The sequence below is a fragment of the Cryptomeria japonica genome, chromosome 6 (genome assembly GCF_030272615.1).
Source record: "Cryptomeria japonica chromosome 6, Sugi_1.0, whole genome shotgun sequence".
Taxonomy (NCBI): Eukaryota; Viridiplantae; Streptophyta; class Pinopsida; order Cupressales; family Cupressaceae; genus Cryptomeria; species Cryptomeria japonica.
The window spans coordinates 268,102,483-268,124,768 of record NC_081410.1 but is presented as its reverse complement, the minus strand read 5'-3'; positions in this window follow the sequence as shown (position 1 = coordinate 268,124,768).

Genomic DNA, 22,286 nt, shown 5'->3' with positions numbered 1-22,286 from the left:
ACAAAGCATATTGAAATCCACATGCACTTCATCAGACAGTTGATTCAGGATGGTTCTCTCATATTGGAGTATATTCCTACAAAGGAGTAGGTTGCTGACATCTTCACTAAACCTTTGGCATCTCCACGCTATCTTCAGTTGCGCTCAATGCTTGGGGTGAAGGAAGTTGTCCTTGGGGGGTCTCAGTGAGGCCTTCCTTCCTTCATGTTTTCTTTTCAGCATGATTCTTTATCTCTTTTTGGAGAGGAGTTTTTTCCCACTAGGTTTTCTCCTTTACTCTGCTTTATAGAGATTTTCTTGTATTCGGGTACCTCATCAGGCCTTGTTGCCGGGACCCTCTTTTGCATTGTAGTTCCTTTGCTTTTTTCTGCATTGTTTGTAGCTGCATTGTAGCTCATCTTAAGGGGGGGTGTTAGAGTAAAGTAATTAATTAACTTTGCTCTCCTCTTAAGATTTCCCTTTATGCACATATTAGTCATTTAATAATTAATATTTAATTATTAAATGCACACACCTTAGGGTTAGGTTTTCCTTTTGGTGTTGATCTCCTTTATAAGGATTGATCTCTTGTATTATTCATATTCTTGATTCATTTTTTTCTGATAATACATCTTTTCTCTTTGTCAGAGCCAAAACCCTTGTATTCATTCTCTCTCTTTCTCTGTGACAGGTTTCTTGCATGTAGGTTTCTTTTGGGTTCTGTGGATTTGTATTTCTCAAATCCTACAAATGTCATCAACAAATACCTCACAGATTAGGATCTGATCTCCTTTAGACTTCAAGTAGATATTACTACCTTCACTTGTTCTCTCAAATCCAATCTTCACAAGATAAAAATGCAGACGTTCATACCATGCCCTAGGTACCTGCTTTAGACCATATAAGGCTTTATGTAGCCTACATACCATGTCACTATCTTCAGATAGGGAAAACCCATCTGTTTGCTCAATATACACCTCCTCTTCAAGTACACCATTTAGGAATGCAGATTTTACATCCATTTGATATACTTTGAAACCTTTAAAAGCTGCATATGCAAGAAGCATACTGACTCCTTCCAATCTGGCTATAGGAGCAAAGGTTTCTCCATAGTCTTCTCCTTCTTCTTGAACATATCCTTTGCACACTAATCTAGCTTTTCTCCTAATCACTATGTCATCCTCTTTCAACTTATTTCTGAAAATGCATTTAGTACCAATGACATTTTTGTGCTCCGGTCTGGGTAGCAAAGACCATGTACCATTTTTCTCTATCTGGTCAAGTTCCTCTTCCATTGCCTTGATCTGGTCTTCATCCTTATGTGCCTCTTTGAATGATTTAGGCTCAAATTCAGAGATCATACAAGAGTTTTCTCCGACCTTTCTTCTTGTAAGGATTCTTGCATCCTTATCTCCTATGATCTGCTTAGGATCATGAATCAACTTGACATATCGAGGAATGGTCTTGATAGATTCCTCTTTCTTTTCTTCTTCACCCACATCTCCATTAGTATCAGCATCTACATTTTCTGGTGTAGGAACATTGTTACTGGTACTCGGTTGGCTGTCAACCGGTTCCCAGAAGGTTGCAACCGGTTCGTTTATCGCTTGCTTATTGCCGGCTTCCTCAGTTTTCTTAGAGGTTTCATCAACTCTTACATTGATGCTTTCCATAATTCTCTGAGTCCTATTGTTGAAATTCTTGAGAGCTTTGATCTTGGTGGAATATCTTAGGAATATTCCCTCATCACATTTTACATCAAATTTGCTCTAGTGTTCACTCCTCTTGATGTAACATTTGCTACCAAACACTCTAAAGTAGTTGACCACAGGTGTCTTACCGGTCCAATACTCATAAGGAGTTTTATCCTTACCTTTCTTGATGAGTATCCAGTTCATTGTGTAGATTGCAGTGCTCACCGCTTCTCTCCAAAAGGTGTGAGCTACCTTTCCTTGAATCAACATGGTTCTAGCTGCTTCAACCACAATCCTGTTATTCCTCTTTGCTAGGCCATTCTTTTGTGGAGTCCGGGGGGCAAACAATTGCCTCTTGATGCCATGTTCTTCACAGTACTTGTTGAATTCACCGGAAGTGAATTCCCCTCCTTGATCAGTTCTCAGGCACTTGATCCTTTTACCATTTTCCTTCTCCACTAATGCTCTGAAAGCTTTGAACTTTACAAAGGCTTTAGACTTGTCTTTCAAGAATGTGACCCACATCATTCTTGAGTAGTCATCAGTGAGAATCATGAAGTACCTATCACCCTGCGCACTTCTAGTTTTCATAGGACCACACAAATCAGTAAGCACAAGATCAAGCAAGTTGTCAGCAGTGAAAGATTTACCTTTAAAGGTTGAGGAAGACATTTTCCCCAATTGACACTCTCTACACAAGGTATTATCTAGTTTGCTTAGCATTGGCAACCCTCTAACTGCCTTGATCTTACTAGCCTTCACAATGTTATCAAAGTTTACATGGCAGAGTCTCCTATGCCATATCCAGCTATCATCAAATTTAGCCATAAGACATGTACTTATATTTGCATTCAAATGAAATAGGTTACCTTTGGTTTGTATGCCGGTGGCCACCAATTCACCATTCTTTCCTTTGATTCTGCAAACTCTATTCTTGAATTCCAGAGTGAGGCCACTGTCATTCAGCTAGGCAACACTCAGAAGGTTGTGTCTAAGACCATCAACCCAATACACATTGTTAGCACTACTCTTTCCATTCAGAGAGATGGACCCTCTACCTTTGACCATGCATGGTGCATCATTGCCAAAGCGAACCACACCACAATCATACTCCTCCAAGGATAGAAACTTGCTCCGGTCACCAATCATATAGTGAGAATAGCCACTATCAAAGATCCACTCATTGGAATTATCAAACTGAGAGACAAGAGCCTTCTTGTCTGACACATCTTCTTTGACAACAACAAACACAATATCTTCATTTTCTTCATCCTCTGATTCTTCATCTGTGACACCTTCATCAACTGCCACAAAATAGTTTCTCCAGTTTCCTCCTTTGAATTTCTTGAACCTTTTCGATTTGTCCTTGTTGTCGCCATTAGGATAGTTTACAACAATATGTCCTATCTGGTTACAAGAAAGGCATTTCAAAGGTAGCTTACCTCTGTATTTGCTGGTTCCTTTAGGAAGTTTCTTGGAAAGGAGAGCTTCAAATGCCATCAGAATCTCCTCATCATCCATTTCTCTACCTTGTCTTGGTTCACCACTAGTGCTAGCTTCTTTTCCTATTTTGGATGGTACTACAGAAGCTTTAAAAGATGATTCAGTCTTTTGAACACTGCCATCAAAACTATTTAGCTCATAGGCTGTCAACTTTGCAATGATGGGGTCTAGGGATACCTTAGTCTTGTCTATTGATCTTAGCTCCTAAATAGCATCAACCCTTATTGCATAGACCGACAATAGGGATCTCAGGACTTTGCTTACCACAGTGGAATCTTCTATTTTATCACCTGCACTCTTGATATCTCCAACAATGGTTTTGATTCTTATTCCATACTATTGAATGGTCTCACCTTCAACCATCCACACATCTTCAAACTTCCCTCTAAGGATTTCTTCCTTAGCCTGTTTAACATGCTCATCACCACCATAGATATTTTCAAGAGTATCCCATACCTCTTTGGGATTTACCTTATCCTGAACATCAATAAACTCAATGTCAGATAAACTACTAATTAGGGCTTCCATGACTTGCCCATTGTCCTGCATCTCTCTCTTTTGGTCATCGGTGAGAGTACCGGTAGGAGCAACATAGGCATTCTCAACATAGCTCCAATGTTGAGCATCCATGCTTCTGATGTATATCTTCATTTTGTCTTTCCATATACTGAAATTTTCTCTGTTAAACTTTGGACCTTCTCTCTTCATCATTAGACTGGGATCTTTACCTCAAGTGGTTAATCTTATAGCTCAGAGGACCTGGAGGACGCTCTGATACCAATTGATAACTCAATGATGAACTGATAGTACTAACCTGATACTGAGAGGGGGGATGAATCAGTACAGATAAAAATACAGTACTAAACTGGTCTAACAATAGACACTTGAAATGACTAGCAAACAATGACACTGGTTTGAAACAGAGTGCAACTGGTAAAGCTAAGAATGACTAAGACAATCATTAACTGGTTACTCACTTATCTTTTCACTCAACTCAAGACTACCCTACCATTTCACCCTTATGCATAAATAGGTAATCTATCATCAGAACATAATAACAGCTAGTTCAACATGTTTTATTGATAGACATAAAACACAGAACCATCATATACTTGATAGACAATAGCAAAGCATCACAAGATAAAAGCATCACACATGACACACATATTTTTCATGTGGAAACCCAACTAGGAAAAACCATGATGGGGATGAATACCCACAAGCTATTTTTGAACTCTTTAGAAGTCTTCTCTGTAAGGAGCCTTGTCCGGTTAGAGACATTACAATAGGTTCTGCTAGGAACTGATCCTGTTAGAGATCACCCGGTTAAGGGATGGCTAGTATACCTAGTTAAGGGTTAAACCCTGTTAAAGGTTACCTTGTTAGAGGATTTCAAGAACTCAATAGCTAAAGGATTTCGAACTCAATAGCTTTGAATTACCCTATTAAAGGATTTACAGCAAGCCGGTTAGGGCTACCTTGTTAAGGGATTTTCCAACTATTGAGGTGGTTAGAGATCAATAGGTATTACAATGATCTGGTAACATCACTCAATGCCAATGCAGATCCGCTTAAGCACCTCTTCACCTTCTGCACTTACACTCTATAGGTATCACTTCTCTCCTTTTGGTCTGGAAAGAATCATGTATCCCTTCTCTTGTATACACACACACAACTTTTGCCAACAACCTCAGAAAGAGACACAACATCGACCTTATAGGAAAACAGATAGGTCGGTAGCATAAACCCTAAACCCTAAACCTATTAGGTTAAGGAATTCAAATGGTTCAATCCTGACCATTGAGCACATTGTATTAAATGTAGCAGTTCTTGATCCAATCTCAAGACATTCTCCATCATCCATTTCCACCAATTTTATGGCAGCTGATAACCCATCACACGTTATCACCGTTTTATAGACTTCTCACATTCCCGAGGTAGATAGGAACAATCTCCTTCATGCAAGATCCTTCATGTGCACAAGGCTTACGTGGTAACATGATTTGTTCTTTGTTATCATGCTAACTCATCACACAAAGTCACTGGTTGAGCTACACAGGCTTGAAGCACTTCAACCGAAAACCCTAAAGTTGAGACTACCAACCGGTAGTCATACAACGCTTCCATGTGCTAGTTCCCATAACCATATGTTGGTTCACCTTGAACAAGCACACCGCTTCACTTTGGCACAAATGTCGGTTCACAATGTTATACTGGTTCTCACCTCTTCAGCATATTGATATCAATGACAATATACAATGTCATTATGTCCTCATACCGGTTCACATAATGCCAACAGTGTTCACTTGTTGTTGTTCTTCAGTCACTATGGAATTCTCTGATGATGTCGGTGTGATTGGATCCACATTCTGTACCGGTGCACTCTGTGTAGGTTCATTTATGATCATCTCAATTACCGGTTCAGAATCCATAGATCTTGAATTTCCTCTAAATTGTTCATCTATCTTCACATTTTCACTCTCAATGATTTTCTATAATCTTTTATTAAAACATCTATATGCCTTGCTTTTAGATGAATAGCTAAGAAATATTCCTTCATCACTTCTAGGATCAAATTTACCAATATACTCATCTCTCCTAATATAACATTTGTTTCCAAATATTCTGAAATATTTTAGAGTAGGAGTATTACCAAACCATAGTTCATAAGGGGTCTTACCGGTTTCACCTTTGATGTGAACTCTATTATAAGTGTAAAATATTGTATTCACTTCTTCTCTCCAATACACATGAGGTATATTTGCTTCTAATATCATGCTTCTAGTTGTATCCAGAATAGTTATGTTCTTCCTTTCCACAACTCCATTTTGCTGAGGTGTCCGAGGTGCTGATAGCTGTCTTCTAATTCCATTCACTTCACAAAATGTATTAAACTCCTTAGATGTAAATTCACCTCCTTGATCTGATCTTAAACATTTGATTTTCTTACCAGTTTCATTCTCTACTATTGCCTTGAATAGTTTGAATTTCCCAAAAGCTTCTGATTTCTCCCTGAGAAAAGTAGCCCAACACATTCTAGAACAATCATCAATGATTAGCATAAAGTATCTATCTCCCTGTAGACTTCTTGTTCTTGCCAGACCACACAAGTCAGTATGAATTAAATCAAGAACATTATTGGATTTCTCATAAATACTCTTAAAAGTTGTTCTAACTTGTTTTCCCATTTGACATTCTTTACATATCGGATTATGAGATTTTACAATCTTAGGTAAATCCCTTACTGCCTTAGATAAACTGATCTTTATAATGCAATCAAAATTCACATGACAAAGTCTTTTATGCCATAACCAGCTTTCATTAATATGTGCAATCAAGCATGTCTTTTCATTGTTATCCAAATGAAAGATATTACCTCTAGTCTAATTACTAGTTGCAATCTCCAAACCAATTCTATTCATGATTTTGCATTTACCATTCTTGAACTATAATTGAAATCCCTTTTCAACTAATTGACCAACACTCAAAAGATTATGCTTCAAACCTTCAACATAATAAACGTTGTCAGTATTGTGTGTACCATCAAAAGATATAGTACCTTTTCCTTTGATCAAACAAGCTTTATCATCCCCAAATATTACTAGACCTCCTGTAATGCCCCACCAGGAACCCTAAAGGAAAACAACACAACTAGGCAACTAAAGGGTGAAATATTTTGATTTAAAAAAAAAAAGATTAAGTGCATTAATTATAACACTAGCACGTTTAATAACATAATGGAAGTTTAAAACATGATTTCCTAAGGGTTACCAACAAAGATTTAATTTGTACATTATATTAACACCATGGTTAATCCAATTGTCCATTTAATTAGATAAATTAAATGCTTAAGTTTAAAACTACACATACATCTAAATTCCAAAATGAAAGAACCAAAGTATTCCAAAGCATTTATTTATCCATAAACTATTTATACATAAAATCAAAGCAATTGAATTAACATACATTCCACTGACATAATATTACAATATCCATAAATACATGACTTCCAATAATACCACAGATTACAAAGTTACAATATCAAGGTTACATAAAAGTTTGATACAATGACCACAAGGTCTCAACTGAATAATGATCACAAACATGAGCCGATACATGAACCATGAACCAAGAAACACCAGCAAAGCCTTTTCTCACTTGAAGATACAATTCAAAACATCCGATGGGAAGTGGCACTACCACCCGACCATGTGATCCTGAAATGGAACCACCCCACCGTGCTAGGAGATAGTAGAAACCCTCAAGCAAGAAAAATAAAACAAGTACGAAAGAACTACATGACTCCGCAAACATCCATGTGACTCAACTCACAAACACTAGTGACTCTAAGGAGAGAGTGTCATCCCATGGCTTACGGTGGTTACCATGGTAGGCCTCCATAGGTCTTGGCCCCCTTCCAGGGTTATCCTGGTAACCTCTCCCGAACCTCCGGCTCCATCTAAGTCTCATGCGGACCCTACCAATCCTTTCATGAAGACAAGGTGGTAAGTTTATCATTCTAGGCCTTCTCGCAACATTATGAGCCTTGCAATAGAACTCACCTATGCACGAGGTACATTATCTTAATTAATATTTATTCCACCCACCCCCAAATCAATTATTAGGTTATCACTTTTTAACTAACTTTTGATCGGTTATCCTGCCATCCACTTCGGGAGCAGCCCTCGCTCGAAAACCACTATCTCTCATAGGACACTAACAAAAAATGTTTCTCTACGAAGACTCTATGGCAAAACAGACAACCATATCTAGTCTTGACATACCACAGGTGAAGGATACACAATCACTAACCCAAGATTGACCATTTGGAACAAAACACACAATGACTCACATCAACAGGGTTATACAACAACACCTGACCAAGGAGATATAATAACATATGACATAATGACAACTCAACCAGAATTGTAACAAAATTAAGCTTGACCGCACATACCAATTACACAAGATCCTAATACAGGCAATCTTTTCTTTAAACAACCAAAAGCATAAATAACTTGCAATTAAAATTTTTCTAGAAAATAAGAAAATACAGCTATATTAATACAAGGAAATCAATGTTGTCATTTGTCGAATAAGGTTTAAACAATCACATAAAAATTAATCTCCTAATGTGTTTCCAAACATAAATATAAAATCTAAAAATTACAAGCTTTTTTGAAAACACCCAAACTTTAAATTAATTATATATATATATATATATAATTTAATTATATGAATACCTATATATACATCGTATATATAATATACTTATAATTATATTATAAAATATATATGTCAATTCATGAATAAATTTTCATAGTATTAAAATAATACTAAAATAATATAATACCCACAATAAAAAAACAACTTATATATATAAATATATAAATAAATACATATATATAAATATAATAAATTAATTAACAAATAACCAAATTACACATCCTTGGCATGAAACCCGAAAGTGCCCATGTTACAAAGTACACAGGGAAAAGCAAAAATAATAAATTCCCTGCTACCCTACACAGTAGCAGGTTCTACCATAGGTAGCATTGCTACCTTACGGTAGTCGGTAGCAGATGCTACCATCGATAGTATTGCTACCGTACGGTAGCCGTACTACCATCGGTAGTGGCTACCGAGTTTTTTTTTTTTTTTAATACAATAATCTAAAACAAGTAAATTCTATTTTCACCCAAAATTTATTTCCAATCAAATTTAATTACAGGGAAATTAATTAATACATAATTTCTCCAAAATAATATAATAAAATAATTTCCCTTAACTTTTAATAATACAATAAATTTAATTAATAATTAAATTTATTTCTATAATAACTAATAATATCATAGAGATACAGAAATATTAAAAAAGACTGCATATCGAAACAAAAATCAAACAAGAGGGAATGATTTCTCTAGTAAATCTCATTCCTCCAAGTCTTGCAATTTCCATGCACAATAAAAATCTTGGCCAAATTTGCCATAATAACTTTTCCCAATTTTCTCAAAATTTAATCTACAAACACCCAGGTAATAACTTCTTTCCACAAACTAGAAATTAACTTTAGGAATGGACTTTAGCCAAGAACAAGAAATAATCAGACAGGATTTTAGATTTGACAAACATCTTAACACACACATCATTCATAAAGATAGAAGAAATAGAAATATTTTCTTTAAAAGAAACAATCAAAAGAAGCCACCCAACCTGGTATAGCTTTCATAGAAGAAATTTGTAGAAGAGAACCAATCCTTCAACAAGCTTCCAAATAAATTTCTCTTCACCTAAATCCCTAACCTGTTTCCTGTGTCCCTCTAAAATAAAGACCTATTCCCCTTTTAAACTAAAATTCTTGCATATATTTTTCCAACAAAAAAAACCCTAATATTTAATTTTTAGTATTAAAAGAAATTTTCTTTTCTTTTCTAATTTTCTAACAAAGGATAAGTTAACATGCAATATTTAAAAATCATTTTTCTTTCTTTTCTTTTTTCATGCAAATTAATTAATTTTCTAAATAAAGAAAATAAAGCAATACTTCAATTCTAATTAATTCTTTTATTCATTTATTTATTCTTTTATTCTTTTATTTATTTAAAATTCTAGGAAACAATAAATGAAATTAATCTAATTTATTTTTCACTAAAATTTAAATAAAATATATTTCTAATATCATGCAACTTGCAACTTAATTTAATAATTTCTTTTAATTAAAAAATATAATCTCAATGCATAAAATGCATAATTCCAAAAATACCAACTATGAGACAAATCCATAAATTTAATTAATTAATTAAAACCACTAAACACACAAACTGAACAAACCTCTACCAAAATACTCATAAAAAGATCAAATGACAAAATATGAAGGCCGAACAAACTGATAGGATGACCAACTAACGACACTCACAAGAGTGTAACTGAGTAAAATAGGGTCAACTACTACCTCCTCCACTTCCATCAGAAAATATAAGGTGTTGGAACCCTAAAATTTGCAATTTTTAGAATTCCAAATTCCAAGACAAGGAGCAAGAAAAATTCTAAATATATATATACATATATATATATATATATATATATATATATATATATATATATATATATATACATATATATATATATATATATATATACATATATATATATATATATATATATATATATATTGAATAGGTACAAGTAATATATTTTATATTTGTTGCACAATATGAAACCATAACATAAACACAATAATGGGCATAAAAAATGGAGTGTGAAGCACCAAAGAATGTATTTACATCATTTAAAGACCATTTATCCATTATATACCCATAAAATAGCCTTAAAATACATCTAATTTGCCTAAACAACTTGTAAAGTGACAATTAATTACATAAACTAAGGCAATTTTGGGATTTGGAATTATTTTTATTTTAAAGGGGGGTGTCTTTTCACCCAAAGGGGTATGAAAACCATTCAAACACATATATATGTGTGATGTAAAATGTAAAGGGAAAAAGAGAGAATAGAGATACAAGAGGTGGAGGCAATTTTGTACTTTTAAACTTTTTATAAAAAAAAACTAGTTGCATTTTCTTTCTCATATGTGCTGAGAGTTAACATATTTTTAGAAGGCAGTCCCTTATGATATTATCTAAAAGTGGATAAGGTTATTCGTGTTCTTCCAGTAAAATTTTGTGTTTTATATTGTAGATTTGGATCAAAAAGATTTACTCGCGAATTGTAATTGTTCCTTGTATTTCTTCCTTGGATGGTCTCTTAAAAGTTAGGGTTAAATTCATTCAACCAGTTTACAATATAGACATTGAAGTAGAGCTCATAAGAAACAGTAACTGACAGACTCATCGAGAGGTGGTGGGATTAAAAACTATCTCATAAGTTTACACAATAAGTCCTGAAGAAATATAAGACTCTGTAGCCCAAATAAGAGGAAAGGCACTGATCATTTGTAAACAAACCCTTTAACCATACCAGTTACCCTTTACTTTTAAGCATTAGGATTAGTAGAGTAGGTATAGTAGGTAATTTAGCCAAAGTGTAACATATATACTTTTGTAAGATACATAGATCAATACACACATCTGAAGTCAGTTTGTTTAAGAAACTTATGCCATTCTGAGACTAGGAGACATCAGATTAAGACACTAAATCTGCTATAAAAAGCATTAGTTGAAGGAACAACTAGTGAGTAGGTATACCTGCCTAGGTCTTGCAGAGCCTAAAGTGAGAGAGTTAGTAACCAAATAGGTTCACTCTATAAGTTGGCCAAGTCAATTGGAGGGTTTGATCATAGGAGTTGGCATTTCCTTAGAACCTATCCAATCTGTTGATTTGAGACCCAATAGATTGGCGACTCTGCTGGGGAAGAATTATTAAGACTCTATTGTGGGAGAGAACTTAGAAGAAATAAATAACTTATGTCCTCTATGAAAGAGGTGGTGACTTTGTAAAAAAGAAAATTAAATGAAAAAGATCAGTAGCATTCAGTATGTTTCAATATCCATATTTTTATGGAGAAGCATCTTCAGAAAAATATGCACAGTGGCAACCACAGCCACAAAGAGATAGGAATATTCCAGGAAGATTTAAGCCACTGGATTTTGGTAACATCCTTGAGTATCCATAGGCATTTCCCTATGAGATGAAGATCTGTATGCTGAGGTTCCATGGAGATGAAAGGGAATCACCAATTGGGCATCTAAAATTATATTATTGGTTTATTGAGACCTTCAGAATCTACTCAGAAGAAACGATCATGAAATGGTTTGTGCTAACATTGGAGGATGTTGTAGAGCAGTCATTCAGCTTGTTACCCCCACAAAGTATCTCATCATGGGAAGAACTTGAGTGGTGGTTCATGGAAGAATTCTATGGTGTAATCAAGGACAACACTTTAACTGCTAGCCCTTCAATTGGTTCTCCATACCAACATTAGATTCAATCAGATTATGATTGTGGCAATGCAATCTACAACATAAGAAGAAAGGAAGGTGAATCTATAGAAAAACTGATTGGCAGAATAATGGTGACTTATTTCCAAATGCCTGATAATATACAACTTAATTCAGCTATACTGGAGGAATTGATCATGAGAGAATGTGGGTCTAATAGTTTGGAATCAGCATGTTCAATTCTTGAAGAATTGAATAAAAAAATACATGATTTGCATGAGACAAGTAACATCAACATAAGAGATGCAAATGAAGATGATTATATAGAAGAATCAGTTATCCCTTTGGAAGTCCCATCTGATGAAGAAGCAATTGATGATGTTTGTGAGTACAAGTTAGAACCTAAAGAAATTGTTGCTAACATTGATGAAGAATATTGTACCAGTCATGAGGAGAGTGAATCCATACCTGAGTACCTTGATGATACAATTGATAAAGAGGAGGTATGTGAATTTGAAAATGGCTTTCAAATATTTTCAAACCCCTTATGTGATGAAGTGATAGAGGAAAATCATATTCCCTACTACCATAGTATGTGTGAAAAGGATTTGCATGTATTCTCAAATCCTTTATATGATGAAGAAGAAAAAATTTCAGACAGTATGGACAATACAAACATGTGTGAAGACAACATGGGTAATAATATGACTAAGTCACGTGATAAAAGGACCACAAAAATAAGAGAGTTACAAAAGGAAGGTACACCACATAGAGATAAAATAAAAGGTGAAAAGAAGTACCAGTTAGATAATATACATCATTCCAATAAAATAGAGATGAAGAATATGCGGATGCCACAAGAAGCAAACTTTTGTAAAAGTATAAATATCATTTCCTATGGAAAAGGGGATAATGGTAATCCAGGTGAAATAAAGAATCCTTATAAAATAAGGATGGATAATACATCTTATGACAGGAATTGCCAATTAGGTGATATCACTAATTTCAAAGTTTTTATACTACTTCATGATGAGAATCAGATGTTTGATAGAGGAAAGAATTGGTGTTCAGTTTTTGGGCTTGAGGCCACCAAAACAGGTCAATGAATTAGGCACATGGTCTGCTCTACCAGAGATCTGAATTCTTGCTATGCTCACAAGGGGCATCCATCCCCAGACAGAGCCACTGTTGGAACCCTAAAATTTGCAATTTTTAGAATTCCAAATTCCAAGACAAGGAGCAAGAAAAAATTTAAATATATATATATATATATATATATATATTGAATAGGTACAAGTAATATATTTTATATTTGTTGCACAATATGAAACCATAACATAAATACAATAATGGGCATAAAAAATGGAGTGTGAAGCACCAAAGAAGGTATTTACATCATTTAAAGACCATTTATCCATTATATACCCATAAAATAGCCTTGAAATACATCTAATTTGCCTAAAAAACTTGTAAAGTGACAATTAATTACATAGACTAAGGCAATTTCGGGATTTGGAATTATTTTTATTTAAAAGGGGGGTGTCTTTTCACCCAAAGGGGTATGAAAACCATTCAAACACATATATATGTGTGATGTAAAATGTAAAGGGAAAAAGAGAGAATAGAGATACAAGAGGTGGAGACAATTTTGTACTTTTAAACTTTTTATCAAAAATAACCAGTTGCATTTTCTTTGCATATGTGTTGTGGATTATTTCATTCATTGTTGGCAATTGCTTGTGATATTATCTAAAGAAGATGAGGTTATTCATATTCTTTGAGTGAGATTTATGTTGTATGTTATAAGGTTGAAATAAAAGTTCTGCTTGTGAATTATAATTGTTCTTTGCAGTGCTTACTTGGATGGTCCCTTAAAGGTAGGGTTAAATTCATTCAGGCAACTTATGATATAGGCATTCAATTGATCTCATAAGAAATAATAACTGACAGATCCATAAAAGGGGTGGGTTTAAAAACTGTCTCACAAGTTCACACAATAAGTCCTAAGGCAATATAAAGACTCTGTAGCCCAGACAGCAAAGAAGGCACTGGCCATTTATAAATTACAATTTATCACCATATTCATCATATTTTATTTTACAATAGGAGTAATTGAGTAGGAAGCATAGAGTAAGTTGGCAATAGTGTATATATATAAAATTCTAAGCACAAAGATCAAATAGCTTCCACAACAACAATCTTGAACTCATCTGCTATATCTCCATTCTAGGAACTTATGCCATTCTGTGATAGGAGGAAGCTAGATCAAGATACTTAATCTGCTATAAAAGGCACTAGTCCTTGAAAACAACTAGTGAATAGGTACACCCGCCTAGGTCCTATAGAGCCTAAAGTGAGAGAGTTAGTAACCAAATAGGTTCACTCTATAAGTTGGCCAAGTCAATTGGAGGGTTTGATCATAGGAGTTGGCATTTCCTTAGAACCTATCCAATCTGTTGATTTGAGACCCAACATAAGGCACACTCAGACCTGTGAAGCCAGGTGGAGATGATACCCCGTACCTACCCAGTACTTGTACCTGCAATATCCTGCATCACCAAACAACACATGCATATTTACAATATAGAAAACACGGCATGCACACCGATGAAGGAGAATCACGATAATCCCTATCTCACCAGAGTGAGTGGAGGAAAATTGTCCCCTTGCATCCAATACACTCGCAGACACATAACATATAATTTCACATTGCATAGATAAAATAAAGTGTCAGTACATAGCAATAATCCATAAAATGCCATAAATCACAATTACTGAAATACTACAAATAAATTATGCATCTCATATCCAGATAAAGCATGAAATAATGTCATATAAGTCTGAATAACACATCATGGTAATGTATCCACTGAAAGTAAATAATAATAAAATAGTAGTCTACTGAGTTCAAACAAGTAGGGTACTACATTCTCCCCCCCAAAACTAAGCTTACTCTTGGAAGCCTAAAACAAAGAGGAATACAACTCTCTCATCTTCACTGCATCCTCCCAAGTCACCGAGGTCTCATCATCTGGGTCTCATAGGACCCTTACCTGGTCGATGGTGCAACCCTTGACGATCAAATCCCGATGTTGAAGAATGCACATGGTCTCCATGGAAAGTTGTCTGTCCTCGACCTGCTGCCTCAATAACTATACCCTGATGATCAGCTTGGTGGTCATCCACTACTACAAACACTCTATGGGATCTCCCTGCATCTCCCAATGTAGGCTCTGATGCTGCTGGCCTCTGACTACCTGTATTGTGTAAACACCGAGGGCATTGCGCGACTCTGTGACCAAACTGCCCACAAAAGAAGCAAGCTCCTCTACCTAGTCCTCTATTACCTGTTGGCCCACTAGACTACTGGAAACTTCCCTAGTGAGGGGCGTGAGATTCACTCTACGAGGACTGCTCTGAAGGGCCCTGAAATTGTTTCAATTTTGATGATTGTTGTTGTTGTTTCTGCTATCCACCCTTAGTAGATGCCTGAGGAGTCCTAAATGGTGCAACTGATTGGGACTAATTTCCCCGAGCTCTATTCCCACTAGAAGGTGCACTCCCTATCTGCACACCTAATTGACCACCAAGTTCACGGATAAGGTTTAGCTCAACTAATCTGGCTTTCGCCATGACTATCTCAACTAAAGGTGGCTTAAACACCCTCACTCCTCCACTGATGTGGTCATTCAAACCTCTCAAGAAGTGTCAAAAAAGCATAGCCTCATCATTACCAATCTCGGCATACTATTTGAGCTCATAGAACCTGTGCTCATACTGGTCTACTATCATACCATACTGACGCAAGGCATAGAACCCATCTTCCTGAGTCAGCCTCCACTGGGATGAGAGAAATCTTGCTTTGAATCTCTCCAGAAATAGCTCCCATGTTACGGTGTTAATGCACACATCGATCTTCTCCTCCTCTAGTCTCCACCAGATCGAAGCAAAACTTTCGAGATGCATAATAGCACATCTCACCTTTGTGTTGCTACTTTATGGAAACATAGTGAAACACTGATCCAAACTGATGAGCCAAGTCTCTACCTCAAGATCGGTACCCATACCATCAAAGTAAGGAGGGTTGGACCTCATCAGGTCTTTTATGTGACCCAAAGAAGGTGGATCTCTATCAGCTGGAATCTCCCTCCTCCTGTGTGATCTCTCTCTCTCTCCTCTGGAACCTACTGACGTGACTCCTCAACCTTAGCATGAATAGGCTACTCAAACTTAGGTCTATGGCCTAACCTAGCCAGAACCTCCTGAAACATCTGTCTCAGCTCTTCCCTTTCAGGAACCTGCTCTCCTGCATGCTAAGAATCTTGATGAACTAACTGTTCCGGCTCAACACTTACATGAGTGGGTGGTGGTGAAGGACTGTGATGGTCAAAACAATGGCCCCGTCCTCCACCTCTGCCTCTATTGCGACCACCCATACGGCCACCTCCCCTAGCTTCCCTAGCCATGACCTAGCACTAGTAGAGAAAACGGTTCAAACCTATGGCAAGGATAAAACAAGGGAAACACAAACATTAAGACCTAAGTAAAAAGGTCAAACTGAAAGGCTCACTACAAACCCAGAGTACCTAGTGTTGAAACTTGGGCTCTGATACCAAATGTAATGCCCCGTCAGGAACCCTAGAGGAAAACAACACAACTAGGCAACTAAAGGGTGAAATATATCTATATATATATATTAAAAAGATTAAGTGCATTAATTATAACAATAGCACGTTTAATAACATAGTAGAAGTCTAACCCATGATTTCCTAAGGGTTACCAACGAAGATTTAATTTGTAGATTATATTAACACCATGGTTAATCCAATTGTCCATTTAATTAGATAAATTAAATGCTTAAGTTTAAAACTACACATACATCTAAATTCCAAAATGAAAGAACCAAAGTATTCCAAAGCATTTATTTATCCATAAACCATTTATACATAAGATCAAAGCAACTGAATTAACATACATTCCAATGACATAATATTACAATATCCATAAATACATGACTTCCAATAATACCACGGATTACAAAGTTACAATATCAAGGTTACATAAAAGTTTGATACAATAACCACAAGGTCTCAACTGAACAATGATCATGAACATTAGCTGGTACATAAACCACAAACCAAGAAACACCAGCAAAGCCTTTCCTCGCTTGAAGATATAATCCATAACATTTGATGGGAAGTGGCACTACCACCCGAACATGTGATCCCGAAATGGAACCACCCCACCATGCTAGGAGATAGTAGAAACCCTCAAGCAAGTAAAATAAGACAACTACGAAAGAACTACATGACTCCGCAAACATCCATGTGACTCAACTCACAAACACTAGTGACTCTAAGGAGAGAGTGTCATCGCATGGCTTATGGTGGTTACCATGGTAGGCCTCCATAGGTCCCGGCCCCCATCTTGGGTTATCCTGGTAACCTCTCCCAAACCTTCGGCTCCATCTAAGTCTCATGCGAACCCTACCAATCCTTTCGTGAAGACAAGGTGGTAAGTTTGACATTCCAGGCCTTCTCGCAACATTATGAGACCTGTACTAGCACTCACCTATGCACGAGGTACATTATCTTAATTAATATTTATTCCTCCCACCCCCAAATCAAATATTAGGTTATCACTTTTTAACTAACTTTTGACAGGTTATCCTGCCATCCACTTTGGGTGCGGCCCCCGCTCGAAAGCCACTCTCTCTCATAGGACACTATGAGGAAAGGTCTCTCTACGAGAACTCTATGGTAAAACAGACAACCATATCTAATCCTGACATACCACAGATGAAGGATACACAATCACTAACTCAGGATTGATCATTGAGAACAAAACACACAATGGCTCACATCAACAAGGTTATGCAACAACACCTGACCAAGGAGATATAATAACATATGACATAATGACAACTCAACCAGAATTGCAATGAAATTAAGCTTGACCACACATACCAATTACACAAGATCCTAATACAGGCAATCTTTTCTTTAAATAGCCAAAAGCATAAATAACTTGCAATTAAAGATTTTCCAGAAAATAAGAAAATACAACTATATTAATACAAGGAAATCAATGTTGTCATTTGTCCAATAAGGTTTAAACAATCACACAAAAATTAATCTCCTAATGTGTTTCCAAGCATAAATATAAAATCTAAAAAATTACAAGCTTTTCTGAAAACACCCAAACTCTAAATTAATTATATATATATAATATGATTATATGAATACCTATATATACATCATATATATATAATATACTTATAATTATATTACAAAATATATATGTCAACTCATGAATTAATTTTCACAGTATTAAAATAATACTAAAATAATATAATACCCATAATAAAAAACAACTTATATATATATAAATATATAAATATATAAATAAATACATATATATATAAATATAATAAATTAATTAACAAATAACCAAATTACACATCCCTGGCACGAAACCCGAAAGTGCCCATGTTACAAAGTACGCACAAGGAAAAGAAAAAACAATAAATTCCCTGCTACCCTAAACGGTAGCACTTAACTAAATTTATTTCCAATCAAATTTATTTACAGGGAAATTAATTAATACATAATTTCTCCAAAATAATATATAATAAAATAATTTTCCTTAACTTTTAATAATACAATAAATTTAATTAATAATTAAATTTATTTCTATAATAACTAATAATATTATAGAGATACACAAATATTAAAAAAGACTTCCATAGCCAAATATCAAAACAAAAATCAAACAAGAGGGAATGATTTCTCTGGTAAATCCCATTCCTCCTAAATCTTGCAATTTCCATGCACAATAAAAATCTTGGCAAAATTTGCCATAATAACCTTTCCCAATTTTCTCAAAATTTAATCTACAAACACCCAGGTAATAACTTCTTTCCACAAACTAGAAATTAACTTCAGGAATGGACTTTAGCACAAACAAGAAATAATCAAACATGATTTTAGATTTAACAAACATTTTAACACACACATCATTCAGAAAGATAGAAGAAATAGAAATATTTTCTTTAAAACAAACAATCAAAAGAAGCCACCCAACCTGGTATAGCTTTCCTGGAAGAAATTTGTAGAAAAGAACCAATCCTTCAAAAGGCTTCCAAATAAATTTCTCTTCACCTAAATCCCTGACCCGGAAGCATTCCAGTTTTGCAATTTTGGTAGTGGTGTCTCCTTCATTCAATGTCTCCAATTTATCCCAAATAGCTTTAGCAGTAGATTGGTCTTATAATCCCATGATTTGCTGATCTGAAAAGGTGCTCAAGAGTGCTTCTCTTGCTTTGCAATCATTCTCTTGATCCTTATCCAATGTTGGTGGATTAGGTTGATTCGGTGTAGGACCAACATAGCCATTCTTTGTAACATCCCATATGTCTCTTCCAATGCAATTCAGATGTGTCTGCATTCTGATCTTCCATATACCATAGTTAGTTCCATCAAGTTTTGGATTGTCCTTCCTGAAAAAGTTTGTTGCCATAGAATCTCCTCAATCTATTAAACTTTTGCAAAAGAGGACTTAGTTGTGATACCAATTGTTAAGACCCAGAGGCAACTAAGAGGGGGGGGGTGAATCAGTTGTCTATTAATTTCAACTCAAATATAACTTAATCAAACTTGATGCATAATACCTGTAAACCAAACTTAATGCTGGTTGACAGATTAGTAGTTAATATTAATATCGGTGAAACTCAATGCATAAAATAGAAAGAGAAACAACATCCACAACACATAACACAGAGATTTGTACGTGAAAACCCTGTAAGGGGAAAAACCACGGTGGGAAACCTTACCCACAATCAGATGATACTACTACAGATAGTATGTGTATACAAATGGGTTCTGCACATGCAGAAAGGCCAATCGCCTAGAGCTCACTACTCGATCACAAAATAGCAGTCACACTGACTACAATTGGATGGTTAAATCCAATGATAATGTACTACTCAAAGTAGCATCTCCAATGTTGGATTCAGTACTAGTTAAGCTCTGATAATCACCTTCAAACCTTCCTTGAACCTTCTCTAGGGTCTTCTCATATGATCTTTAATATTTGCACATACCATGTTACAATACCATAACCTTCCTTACAAATTTTGCTATCTTTTTATCTCTCAAATGAGATCTTACATATATACCAAAATCTAAGACCAAATGTGTAGGTCGGCTTACCAAGAATATTATAATTAAATCTATTACAAATAATTCAAGATGCGATGCATGATGTCAGCTCAATACATTTACAACAATATCCAATTAATAAAATCATCTCCATAACCTGTCGTGCTGATCTGGAATAAATAATGCATGTTGGTCCATAACCTAGACCAATTTGCCAGTAACAACAAATATGTCAACCAGATTAGACCAATAACCAATATACCAAAACCAAGTGTCCAAACCATGTCTTCAACATAACCAAGTGATCTCCGTATGATAATAAGTCATCCTCAGTGCCAGTGAATAATATAATTTGTCGGTGAACGATATACCGGTGATTGTGCATAAGTCACTGAACTTGCTAGTGAACATAATGTGTTGCTTCAACATAACCAATGATCTCCAGAAGGATAAGTGTTGACATCAATGACAAAACTAATGCAACACATCCATAATACCAACATGCAGAGCCTTCCCCTAATATACAAAACAAGCCTTTTCAAGGAATCAAGACCATTGATCTTGAAGACTCGGATAGAAGTCCTTCGCCATCACCTGTATCCTTTTCACCTGTAAGGCAAGATGAAGAAAAAATGGAGGAAGATATGTTCATAGCAACAAGTACAAAAATGCAGCTCAGTGTTCCTCCTTTGCCTCCTAATATGGAGTTGGATCTCACTCCTTTGGATATCCAGGGTAAAGCTTTTAAAGATGCAAGAAAGGAGGCGTGTGATAAGTTCCTTGAAGATGATACTTTTGTGAGGAGGCCAACCTTTCTGCAGCTAGTTGTGTGTGTAAAAAAGTGGAATAAGTTTGTAAGATGCAAGACACAACACTTCAATTAATTTATTACATGTATGGTTAGACAAATATAAGCATGAATAATAAAACCATAACAAATCGACTAATTGCCTTCTAAAATATGTGAGTATAAGATTGCTCTCAGATTTGTATAAGCACTACCAGTGACTAGACTACACCAAGATGAAGGATTTAATCTATTGAGCATGAGATTAAGATAAATGGATGCAAGATTATGCTAGATGGATGAATATTAAGCTATATGAATTCAAGCAATCATGAAATATGCAAAAAGAAATTAAACTAAGATGCAATAATTTTAAAAAGCAAGCACAATATCTTCAATGACTCCAGAGTAAAAACTGTATAATAACAATAAATCTCCAAGGTGTTTTGAATGAGAGATGAAGGCTGAATTTATAGAGAATCACAAGAGAGATCAAGAAAAAACACAATTTAGGATAATTTAAATAATTGAGAAATCAGATCTAGTTAACCTTGAGATAGATTCCAATTATAGTTTAATTGAAATGCATTCAAAAAAGAAGCTTGAGTTTGCATTGGAGATAAAATTAAATTAATTCCATGCACTTGAGATGAAAATAGATAATTCCATGCGATTATTTGATTTATTCAACAAAAGAGTCTTTTCAATGCAACTGAACTTCTTTTCTCAAAAGCTTTGAGTTCCAATTTTAGAGAATGATTAAATTCCTTTTAATTGCTTATCTGATTTCAAGTTCTCAATTTAGAAGAAAGAAATAATATCTCAAGTTTGATTTCTCTCTCAATTCAATTATTTTATTTTATTTTCAATTTAAGTCTTGTTTTGTGATTAATTCCTCTTTTGTAATAAATTAATTCCTTTTTTATGATTAATTGCAAATTTATTAATTAATTAAATATGCTAGGATATTTAATAAATTAAATAGGATAATTGATCAAAATGATTTTCTTGGAATGATAAATTAATTAAGTAAATATTTAATTAATATAGAATAATTTACTTGTCATGTGACATTTGATGATTGAAGATTTAATTAATTGTGTGCTCAAGATTGATTTAATTGCCTTTGGTTAGGACCTTGGTGATGTTGTCAAGATTAGGGGCCCATGGTTTAGGTGACCAATGTTATGGTATTACATTTGCCCCTCTTTGAATTAATGTGCGAGCAGCACATTGGTTCAAAGAATAATTGATGTCTAGGAGATAC